A 9,329-nucleotide genomic window follows, 5' to 3' on the forward strand; every position below is an offset into this window, starting at 1 on the left:
TATTTTATAGAAAAAGAAAAAATAATTACATAATTAATTTGGAAGAACAAAAGCCTAAGTACATCAAGAGAATTAATTAAAAAATGCAAAAAGGACTTCCAGCCAAGATGGCGGCGTGGAAGCAAACAGCTACTTGAGCTCCACATTTTCTCTCAGGACGTACTTCATGACAAGCCTTGGAATTAATGTTTGACCAGGAAAAGAAACCCACAAATAATCACCAACAGAAGACATCTTTGAAATTCTCCAGAAAAGGTCTGTGTTTGCTCAGGGGAGGGGACAAACAGACTGGGCACAGACTGAGGACAGGCAGCAAGAGCCAGACAGCTAGCTCACACAGCTCAGACAAGAGGGGGGAAGGAGTGTGATCTCTGCCGTTTCTGTGAAAAGACTTTTACCCCAGTGTGGATACTCTGTCTTGGCAGCAAGCCAGGAGCAGCAGAGAAGGTGTAAACACTGGAGGTGAAGAATAAAACCCCTGAAAGCTAGCATCTATCAGGACCCGGATACCCCACCCCAACCTGGAGTGACTCAGTGTGTTCTCAGAGCCTCAGAGCACAGACTCAGTGAGTAGCCATCCCTGTCCTGTTAGTGCCTCGCTGCTTTCTCCCACAGTCTGTACAGAAAGCCCAGTAACACCATCTAGCCCCATTCCCCCCTCAGAAACAGACCAATTATTTTTCTTGTCAATTTGCTTTCTTCGATTCCCACTCTGACAAAATGAACAAAAATTTTAAAAGGGCTCTAACCATTGACAGCTTCTGTCTGGAGAGAGAGCAGACTTCAAACCCTGAGGAGACTAAAAGCAGACTATATCCAGAGGAATCCCCTCCTCAATACACAAAACTCTCAAAGAGGAAATAAAAAAAAGGCTCTTACAAGAGAGATAGAAGGGAAATGGGAAAAGGAAAGGGAAGCCTGGCAAGAGAGTCTGAAGAAATCATCCCAGGCATTTAAAGACAGAGTGGATAAAGAAAACAAATCATTGAGAAATAAAATGAGTGAGTTGGAAAAAGAAAACAGCTCTCTAAAAATAAAATTGATAAAATGGAAAAAAAATTCCATAGAAGATAAAAATTCAATTAAACAATTACAAAAACATAAAAAAAGTGAGTGAAGAAAATTCATCATTGAAAATTCGACTCAAACAAGTAGAAATGAATGACTCAAGGAGAAACCATGAAGTAGTCAAGCAAAACCAGAAAAATGAAACAATTCAAAAGAATGTCAAGTACCTTATTGGAAAGACAACAGACTTGGAAAACAGATCCAGGAGAGAAAATTTGAGAATAATCGGACTCACTGAAAAATGTGAGGAAAAAAAGAGCCTGGACACTATTTTCCAGGAAATTATCAAAGAGAACTGCCCAGACTTTTTAGAAACAAAGGGTAAAATAAATATTGAAAAAATTCATCAATCACCTACTGAAAGGGACCCTAAAATCAAAACACCAAGAAATATACTGGGCAAATTCAAGAACCATCAGACAAAGGAAAAAATATTGGAAGCTGCTAGAAAAAAGCAATTTAGATATGAAGGAGCCACAATTAGGGTAACCCAGGATCTAGCAGCATCCACATTAAAGGAACAAAGGGCCAGGAATATGATATTCCAAAAAGCTAAGGAACTTGGTATGTAGCCAAGAATAACTCACCCAGCTAAAAAGGGCATCCTTTTTCAGGGAAGAAGATGGACATTTAACGAAATAAATGAATTCCATCTACTCTTGATGAAAAAAACAGATCTACATAAAAGATTCAATCTTCAAATAAAAAACTCAAGAGATTTCTAAAAAGATAAAAAGAAATATTGAGAACTATATTTATTTCATAAAGATATGTAAAGAACACATGTATAATTTGTCCTAGAAACAAGAGGTGGAAATGAAATTATATTATAAAAAAGGTAAAGTGATGGCACTATATCTCATGAAGAGGCAAAGGTAACTTATTATATCTGAGAGAAAGAAAGGAGGAGGATGAACATAGTGTGTATCAATAGACATATTTGATTTATGGTGAAACTTCTTTCACTTCATTGAAAAGTGGGAGGGAAGAAGTAAGCTAATGGGAAGGGAATACAGAAATTGTGAGAAAAAGTGGTAAAATAGGAAGAGGAACTTTAATGCGGGGGAGGGACACTAAAAAGAGAGGGCTGTGAAAAGCAAGTGGTGCTCACAAGTTTAATACTGGGTAGAGGGGTAAGAGGGAAGGAATTGAAAAAAGCATAAGCAGGGGTTAACAGGATGGCAAGCAATATAGAATTAGTCATTCTAACCATAAATGTGAGTGGGATAAATTTCCCCATAAAGAGGAAGCAGTTAGCAGACTGGATTAAAAGCCAGAATCTTACTATAAGTTGTTTACAGGAAACACACCTGAAACAGGGTGATACATTCAGAATAAAAGTAAAAGGGTGAAGCCAAAAAAGCAGGGGTAGCTATCCTCATCTCAGATCAAGCAAAAACAAAAATTGATCTAATTAAAATAGATAAGGAAGGGCATTATATTCTGCTAAAGGGTAGCATAGATAATGAAGCAGTATCAATATTAAACATATACACATCAAGTGGTACAGAATGTAAATTCTTTTTTTTTTTTTTTTTTTATTCATTTTTCCAAATTATCCCCTCCCTCCCTCCACTCCCTCCCCCCGATGACAGATAATCCCATACATTTTACATGTGTTACAATATAACCTAGATACAATATATGTGTGTAAATACCATTTTTTTGTTGCACATTAATTATTAGCTTCCAAAGGTATAAGTAACCTGGGTAGATAGACAGTAGTGCTAACAATTTAGAATGTAAATTCTTGAAAGAGAAATTAAGAGAGCTGCAAGAAGAAATAGACAGCAAAACTATAATAGTGGGAGATCTCAACCTTGCACTCTCAGAATTAGATAAATCAAACCACAAAATAAATAAGAAGTCAAAGAGGTGAATAGAATACTAGAAAAGTTTGATAGATAGATCTTTGGCTAAATCTAAATGGAGACAGAAAGGATTACACTTTCTTCTTAAAAGTTCATGGAACCTATACAAAAACTGATCATATTCTAGGATATAAAAACCTCAAAATCAAATGCAGTAAAGCAGAAATAGTAAATACATCCTTTTCAGACCACAGTGCAATGAAAATTATATTCAATAAAAAGCCAGGAGAAAATAGACCAAAAAATAATTGGTAGTTGGAAACTAAATAATCTCATACTAAAGAATGATTGGGTGAAACAGCACATCATATACATAATTAATAATATCACCCAATGACAATAATGAGAAATCATACCAAAATATGTGGGATACAGCCAAAGCAGTAATAAGGGAAAGTTTTATTTCTCTAGAGGCCTACTTGCATAAAATAGAGAAAGAGAAGGTCAATGAATTGGGCTTACAACTAAAAATGCTAGAAAAGGAACAATCTAAAAACCCCCAGACAAACATGAAACTTGAAAGTGAGATTAATCAAATTGAAAGTAAAAAAAAAAAAAAAAAAAACTATTGAATTAATTAATAAAACTAAGAGTTGGTTCCATGAAAAAAACAACAATATAGATAAACCCTTAGTAATTCTGATTAAAAAAAGGAAAGAGGAAAAGCAAATTGTTAGTCTTAAAAATGAAAAGGGAGAACTCACCACTAATGAAGAGGAAATTAGAACAATACTTAGAAGCTACTTTGCTGAACTCTATGCCAATAAATTTGATAACTTAAATGAAATGGAAGAATACCTTCAAAAATATAGCTTGCCCAGATTAACAGAGGAAAAAGTTAGTCTAAATAGTCCCATCTCAGAAAAAGAAATAGAATGAGCTATTAACCAACTCCCTAAGAAAAAATCCCCAGGACCAGATAGATTTACATGTGAATTCTACCAAACATTTAAAGAACAACTAACTCCAATACTATATAAACTATTTGAAAAAATAGGGATTGAAGGAGTCCTACCAATTTTTTTTTTTTTTTTTAAATGACACAGACATGGTACTGATACCTAAACCAGGTAGGCTGAAAACAGAGAAAGAAAATTATAGACCACTCTCCCTAATGAATATTGATGCTAAAATCTTAAATAAAATATTAGCAAAAAGACTATAGAAAATCATACCCCCACTATGACCAAGTGGGATTTATACCAGGAATGCAGGGCTGGTTCAATTTTAGGAAAACTATTAGCATAATTGACTATATCAATAACCAAATTTACAAAAACCATATGATCATCTCAATAGATGCAGAAAAATCATTTGATAAAATCCCATTCCTACTAAAAACATTTGAGAGTATAGGAATAAATGGACTATTCCATAAAATAATAAGGAGCATATATTTAAAACCGTCAGTAAACATCATATGTAATGGCGATAAACTGGAACCCATCAGGAGTGAAACAAGGTTGCCCACTATCAACATTACTGTTCAATATCGTACTAGAAAAACTCGTCTCGACAATAAGAGCTGAGAAAGAGATTCAAGGAATTAGAGTAGGAAATGAGGAAATCAAACTATCACTCTTTGCAGATGACATGATGGCATACTTAGAGAATACCAAAGACTCTGCTAAAAAGCTATTAGAAATAATTCAGAACTTTAGCAAAGTTGCAGCATATAAAATAAATCCGCATAAATCCTCAGCATTTTTACACATTACCAACACAATCCAAGAACAAGAGATACAAAGAGAAATTCCATTCAAAATAACTGTCAAAATAAATGTCAAAATAACAATATTTGGTACAATATATCCACCAAAGGAAAGTCAGGAATTATATGAGCAAAATTATGAAACACTTGCCATAAAAATAAAGTCAGATTTAAATAATTGGAAAGACATTAAGTGCTCTTGGATAGGCCGAGTGAATATAATCAAGATGACAATATTCCCTAAACTAATCTATTTATTTAGTGCTATACCAATCATACTCCCAAGAAACTATTTTAATGACCTAGAAAAAATAACAACAACATTCATATGGAAGAACAAAAGGTCAAGAATTTCAAGGGAAGTAATTAAAAAAAAAATCAAATGAAGGTGGCCTAGCTGTACCTGACCTAGAACTATGTTATAAAGCAGCAGTCACCAAAACTATTTGGTATTGATTAGGAAATAGACTAGTTGATCAGTGGAATAGGTTAGATTCACATGACAAGATAGTTAATAAAAATAGCAATCTAGTGTTTGACAAACCCAAAGGTCCCAACTTGTAAGGGCCCTTTAAATGGGCGGACACAGTGCATCGGGAGATTGAGGCCCAGAAATAATTTCTGTGGATATTAGGATTGCCCTTGGGCGGGATCCTGGCCATATTGAGATAGCTTCGTAATGGGTGACTCTCTCGCTGATTGGCTGTGTGTGTGACCTCACAGGCCCTATGTAAGCCCACTGCAGGCAGCAACTGCCCTCTTTAACCTCGTGCTGTTCACCCTGGCTCCTAGCCTGGGTGGCCAAGCCAAGATGGGTAGCCGAAAGAGGTAAGGATTTTGGTAGTGAACACATGGGTCTTCTGACCAGGTGTTCACCAGGGAACCAACAAGTCAGGGCATCAGTTAGGGCATTATGTGAGTAGGTATAATAAAGGCTTTTAAGATTACATGTGGTTGTTCTTGAGTGCGCTACCGGTTACTAAGCTATAGATTCAAGAGATTGTGGCCAGAGACCTTAGAAGGCCTCAGAGGAGGCGAGCCGGGTAGAGCTCACACTGCAAAGGACAGTGGTCAAAGGTGCTCTGGTGGGTCTAGGACAGACTAGTAATTGTAACTGCCAGGAGAGCACGTTACAAATGGCGCCCAACGTGGTGGACGCATCAGGAATTATCAGGTTTTGAAAATATTTAATATTCAGAATTAAGATTCTGAAAGATCCGGTAGAAACGCCACTTAAGAGGGAAGACAGAGAAGCAATATGGACCCAGGTAACTCTGGGATCAGGCTCAAGGACACAGCTGAACATAATGCTTATTATATAAAGAGGTTAAAGAGCCAGATGGAAGATCTTTTAACAAAGATCACCACTGAAGAACAGCAGGAAGCTTGTAATCAAGCTCCCAGAAGGCTATCCCCACACCCAGTAAATATAGCTCGGAGAGGAAGCAACCTAGAGCTAGTGCGTATGTATGACAGTATAGAGTACGAAATGCCACAGCAAGAGTTGCTGGAATTGCAGGTTAAACTACAGATGGAGATAGAGAAAGAAGAAAAAGCTAGGTTACTACAGATAGAACAGGAAGAGTTCAAACCAGTGGCTGAAATTAAGGAAGGAAATAAACGAACCACATGGACTTCAGTTGTAGAAATTCTTCTTAGCATTTTGTTGGTTTACCTCCTGCATTGTTGTTTTAAGGAATTTATTGATTACTCTTTCATTGAGAAGAAGTTTAGTTCTTTTTATGTGCAAAGCTCAGGTTTGATTTTAAATCAGCCTTTGGGGAATTTTCCAATTCTTCCCTCTGCCTCACCTTCTTGGGCCAAGGGAGAAGGGGGAGGAGGAAAAGGAAGGGCGATAATATCATCAGCACTGCCCATTAATCCATTCAAAACTCCTGTGTCTTCATTTCAAAAGACAGGAGTAGGCTTTATGCCCCAAGGCAAAAAGGAATTGTGGGGTATTGAGTATAATCAGAAAAGTTTTTAAAATACAGTTCAGTTAATTTCTAAGAAACCTTACAGGGATAAGGCCTTGCAGTTAGAGAGAGTGGAGTTTTATACTTGTAAAACTGCTAGGATCGTCTTTGGAGAGTTGGAACTCCTCTTTTCTTACCTCGTGGATTTTCCACTTCCACAGGTGAGCTTGATTTCCCAACCCCCTACGGGTACTTATAAAACAGTGTTTATGTCTAGAATGGGTTGGAAAATTGTTGTTTTAATCACTAGAATAAATAGACAGTGTGTGATCTTTGACCCAGGAGGAAAAGTAATATCAGATTTATTGATTCACACTCCTAGAGTACAATTCGGTATCAGAAATTCAAACTTTGATTTTTAGGCAAAAGAATTCAGGGATATAGCCGAGTGTTCTAGTAAAGTCATTACTGCACAGACTATCCCCAAGATCTTCTCTTCTAAACAAGAGAAGGGAATTTTGGGATATGTGATTGCTTACAATTTTAAATTTTGATTTTACATTTTAAAACATTTTTGATTTTACATCTTCAAAGTATTTTGATTTTACATTTTAAAGTTATTTTGGTTTTATATTTTTAATCTATTTCGGTTTTACACTTTTAAATTATTTTGGTTTTACATTTTTAAATTCTTTGCATTTTACCTTAGCAATGCACTTCGGGCATACACAGAAAGTGCAGCTAAGTGACAGACTGACTTTTGTCTGACTTGTTAATCTTTTTGACAACAACTTTGTTTCCACTGTGATGTGGAAAGGCCTAGATGGCATTTGGAAAGGCCCAAGTTGGGCCCCGGGGACATTCCTTCCTAGGTGCAGATCCAGCAGCAGAGTTCATCCCCACCAGAGACATTTGTAACCTGGGGATCCAAGAGAAGGACCAGACAACAGTCCAGAGAGACCAGCCAGATGTCAGCAGCCCTTCAGACGCTGATGGCAGCGATGCCCCTCCTGACCGTGACACCAGAGACAGCAGACACAATTCCAGTGTTGCAGCTGAAATGGACTGTTTTGGGTGATACGCAATATAAAGACTGTAAATGGACAATGGGCCTGCTTGCTTCTCCCGTGGCCACTTGCCATATGGTGGCCTGGGAAGAGGCTTTGCCCTATGCTTTCTATTGAAGGACTATGCTTTTAAATTAGTGGGTGAAAAACCAACACACCCACCTGCCATTGTTATTGAGACAATGTTACTGGACATGACTGCTTATGTGCACCTGTGAAACTAGAATTGTTCTAGAATTGTGAAAAGTGCAATAGAGAATTGTGATAAGCTAGAATTGCTCTAGGATTGTGAAAAGTGCAATAGAGAATTGTGATAAGCTAGAATTGTTCTAGAATTGTGAAAAGTGCAATTGAGAATTGTGATAAACTAGAATTGCTCTAGGATTGTGAAAAGTGCAATAGAGAATTGTGATAAGCTAGAATTGTTCTAGAATTGTGAAAAGTGCAATTGAGAATTGTGATAAACTAGAATTGCTCTAGAATTGTGAAAAGTGTAATAGAGAATTGTGAGAAACTAGAATTGCTCTAGGATTGTGACAAGTGCAATTGAGAATTGTGATAAGCTAGAATTGTTCTAGGAGTGTGAAAAGTGCAACAGAAAATTGTAAGAAACTAGAATTGGTCTAGAACTGTGATAAATGTAACTAGAATTGTGACAACCTACCTACTGATATTTGTTAACTAGAATTGTGATGTTTTACCTTGTTGACTTCCCACCTCAGTGTTGACATCCTACCTCATTGGCATCCAACCTCTTTGGCTTATTATCTCGAGTATGACTTTGATGAATGGGTTGAACATTTGGGCCACTGTTGAGCCTGGTTCTCATTGTCATACTTCTGTTTACTGATCTGCTGCTTTGTACCTCCTTGGGCATAACACTGTCATCTCATGGATCAAGTGAACTATAGCTGGTGCTAAAAGTTTAGCTTGGTGAGATGTGCGGTTCCCGCAAAACAAGAGAAAGGGAATTGTAAGGGCCCTTTAAATGGGCGCCACAGTGCATCGGGAGATTGAGGCCCGGAAATAATTTCTGTGGATATTAGGACTGCCCTTGGGCGGGATCCTGGCCATATTGAGATAGCTTCGTAATGGGTGACTCTCTCGCTGATTGGCTGTGTGTGTGACCTCACAGGCCCTATGTAAGCCCACTGCAGGCAGCAACCGCCCTCTTTAACCTCGTGCTGTTCACCCTGGCTCCTAGCCTGGGTGGCCAAGCCAAGATGGGTAGCCGAAAGAGGTAAGGATTTTGGTAGTGAACACATGGGTCTTCTGACCAGGTGTTCACCAGGGAACCAACAAGTCAGGGCATCAGTTAGGGCATTATGTGAGTAGGTATAATAAAGGCTTTTAAGATTACATGTGGTTGTTCTTGAGTGCGCTACCGGTTACTAAGCTATAGATTCAAGAGATTGTGGCCAGAGACCTTAGAAGGCCTCAGAGGAGGCGAGCCGGGTAGAGCTCACACTGCAAAGGACAGTGGTCAAAGGTGCTCTGGTGGGTCTAGGACAGACTAGTAATTGTAACTGCCAGGAGAGCACGTTACACCAACTTTTGGGATAAGAATTCATCATTTGATAAAAACTGCTGGGAAACTTAGAATTTAGTATGGCAAAAACTAGGCATGAACCCACACTTAATACCACATACTAAGATAATCAAAATGGGTCCATGATTTAGGCATAAAGAACGAGAT

General features: G+C 37.7%; 1 long non-coding RNA gene across 1 annotated transcript; it reads left to right on the forward strand.

Moving 5' to 3' along the window:
* The first annotated feature begins 5,261 nt into the window (after positions 1-5,261).
* Positions 5,262-8,990, forward strand: LOC141560667 (uncharacterized). The gene is made up of 2 exons (XR_012487774.1): positions 5,262-7,872; positions 7,967-8,990. It is a non-coding gene; the product is annotated as an uncharacterized LOC141560667 (long non-coding RNA).
* Positions 8,991-9,329: the final 339 nt, after the last annotated feature.

This window comes from Sminthopsis crassicaudata, chromosome 3 (genome assembly GCF_048593235.1).
Source record: "Sminthopsis crassicaudata isolate SCR6 chromosome 3, ASM4859323v1, whole genome shotgun sequence".
NCBI classification, from domain to species: domain Eukaryota; kingdom Metazoa; phylum Chordata; class Mammalia; order Dasyuromorphia; family Dasyuridae; genus Sminthopsis; species Sminthopsis crassicaudata.